The sequence below is a fragment of the Octodon degus genome, unplaced genomic scaffold (assembly GCF_000260255.1).
Source record: "Octodon degus isolate 3935 unplaced genomic scaffold, OctDeg1.0 scaffold00163, whole genome shotgun sequence".
In the NCBI taxonomy this organism is placed as follows: domain Eukaryota; kingdom Metazoa; phylum Chordata; class Mammalia; order Rodentia; family Octodontidae; genus Octodon; species Octodon degus.
The window spans coordinates 1,380,087-1,383,250 of NW_004524739.1; positions in this window are offsets into that span (position 1 = coordinate 1,380,087).

The following is a 3,164-nucleotide window of genomic DNA, read 5'->3' on the forward strand; positions in this document are numbered from 1 at the left end:
CTGGCAAGTGCAAGGGCCCGAGTTCAATCCCTGGTTCTGCAAAAAATAAAAATAAAAAGTCATCCCTTACTGCACCCTGAGAAGAACACAAAACACAAGGGGAGTTAAAAAGACTTTAAGAGCCCCAGAATTGGGTGTGAATCCCAACCTTGCCACCTAATGATGTGATAACTGGCCAAGTCACACCCTGCCCCTGAGCCTCAGTTTCCTTCTCTGTGAGATGAGGATGAGAAAGCTCTGCCTACGAGGCTGTCATGAGGAACACAGAAATAAGTCCCTGGGCCTGGTGTGATGGCGCATGCCTGCAATCCCATCACTCAGGAGGCTGAGGCAGGAGGGTCATTGCAAGTTCGAGACCGGCCTGGGCTACAAAGTAAGCTCCATGCCAGCCTGAACTGCATAGCTATATCCTGTCTCAAAAAGACCAAAAAAAAAAAAAAAAAAAAAAAAGGCCCATACATACCAGGTGTAAAGTGCAGTCCACAAGGGCCTTCCAGTCAGCCTTGCTGTGGAGTTGGTGAGCCCTTTGGGAAAGCAGCATAATCAGTAGGCAAGATGGCCATCTTGAGAAAAAGCTCTAGGTGCAAATCTCAGGTTTGTGGGTTTTTTTTTTTTTTTTTTTTTTGGCAGAACCAGGGATTGAACTCAGGCCCTTGTGCTTGCCAGGGAAGTGCTTATTCCACTGAGCTATCTTCCCGGCCCCCCAGGTCTGTGTTTTATGTCCTGGCTAACCTGTGCAAACTAGATACTGCCCCCCGTGGGGGTGGGAAACTATAATCTGTCTGAGCCTCAGTTTTTCTCATCTATAAAATGGAGTGAGGGAGCCAGGGAGATGTAGAATAAGTGCTTGCCTGGCAAGCGCAGGATCCTGAGTTCAATTTCCGGTACTGCCAAAGAGAGAGAGAGAGAGAGAGAGAGAGAGAGAGAGAGAGAGAGAGAGAGAGAGAGAACAATGCTGAGGGAAAATACCAATTAAGAATGCACAAAAGGGGCCGGGGAGATAGCTCAGTGGAATAAGTGCTTGCTTGGCAAGTGCAAGGTCCTGAGTTCGATCCCTGATACCACCAAAAAAAAAGGAATGCACAAAAGCCCACTAACCTGTGGCTGGTACAGAGCTGATAAAGAAAGGCACAAAGGAAGAGGGACCAAGAAGAATCACCCCTCTGCCTCCCCAGCCCTGTCTCAGAGCCCAGAACATTCTCCTAGCCACTCCCCCACACACACCCTCAGCTCTTGCTGGGTCCAAGCCTGCCCCCTCCCCCTCTTCTTCTCTCCTCTCCCTCTCTCTCATCAAACAAGTTCTTCTCCACCGAGCAATCCCAGGGGGCCCCCCCCCCAACCTCGGTTCCAGCCCAGCTCACAGGCTTTCCCCGCCTCCACATCCTTAATCCGCAGCCTTTGCGTTTGCCATTCCTTCCACCTGGAATGCTCTCTCCTCCCAGAGCGCCTTTGATGGGAAAGGGGGTGCCAGAGGGGAAGGCTCTGGAATGATGCTCCCCCCTCCCCTCCCCTGCATCCTCCACGCTGCATGCCTGGCCTCCCTTTCCTGCGTGGGGGAGTGGGGGGCTGCTCAGGAAGGGCCCTCTGTGGGGTTTTTCACCTGCTTAGAAGAGGCGGATGGAAATGAAAGCTGTGGAAAAAGGCCTGCTGCTCTGCTTCCAAGGCCCAGGCTCAGTGAAGCCTCCCTACCACACCATGTCCTCCTCCTCCATTCCTCCTGCAGGCAGGTGCCACCACTAGGGAACATGGGTGGGCGGAGGCCACAGAGACTTGGGTTCAAATCCCATTGCTGCCACTTACTCAGCAAGCGACCTTGGCAAGCTGCTTGGCCTGCTTACGCCTCATTTATCTGGCAAAGGGGACAACAACCCCTGTCTGTCAGGCTGCTGTGAGGACTAAGTGAGATGACAGATAAAAAGCGCCTGGCACAGCTAGGGTGGTGGCAATAGAGATAATGACTCCAACAGCAAACACAGTGCCTGCGCACCCAGTACGGCGCACCTCACCTTTCATGTATTAACCTACTTAACTCTAGGTGGGGAAGAGACTGTTGCATTTAACAGATGAGGAAACTGAGGCATAGGAAGATGGCAGAACCTTCCCAAGCGCGTGTATCTGTAAGAGGTCGCGCTCCATTCATGCTCTTACCCGCCACCCTGTGGTACACTGGGTAACAGTTGTCGTGAGGATGATTCACTTCCATCTGGACTGACTGTGCCCTCCCTTAGAACATGTTATTCTCTTTCGCCTTCTTATCCTGCCTTACAGCGCATGCTCGACATGCACAGGGCCCTGGGTTCAATCCCAGGCACCCCTCCTTAAAATGAAAGCCAAAATCCTGTCCGAATTTTGCCTCCGTGTGTGTGTGTGTGTGTGTGTGGCTGTTGAATTCAACATTTTCACATAGAGCTGCCCCCCCCATCTTTTTTATTTATCTATTTTTTATTTTAGGATAGAATCTTGTTAAGTTGCTTAAGTTGGTCTCAAATTTGAGGTACTCCTGCCTCAGTGGCTGTGTATGCAGTACCCAACTCAGCTCAATCTGTTCATTTAACAAGTATAGGAGCCGGGCACAGTAGCCTATGCCTATAATCCTAACACTCGGAGGCTGAGGCAGGAGGATTGTTGTAAGTTCAAGACCAGCATGGCCTACAAAGTGAGTCCAGCTTGAACTGCACAGTGAGACGATCAAGCAAACAAATATATATATATATGTGCCTCCCCTGATTAACCTTATACACAGCGTTGGTGACCAAGGACTCAAGCTTCCTAGCATGTGCCCTTGAGCAGCTCGCAATCTAATGAGAAAAAACATTTACAGAAATTATAATACAAGGGGACATTGCAAGGGATACAGCTCAGCAGCACAAGCGCCTGCCTGGCAAGCACAAGGCCCTGAGTTTGATTCCTGGTACCAAAAGTGGGGAGAGGAGCAGACACTGATTGAAGAACTATGAGTTTATAGAAGTACAACCAGGAGACTAGGGCAAACTTCCAAAGCAAGGGCAATTTGGGTGGGGTTCAGAAGGATCAGTAGGAGCTCCTCAGAGAGTTATAAAGTAAAGATCAAGAATATAATATATAGGGGGCTGAGGAAGTGGCACAGTAGAATAAGCACTTCCCTGGCAAGCACAAGGGCTTGAGTTCAATCCCCGGTTCTGGAA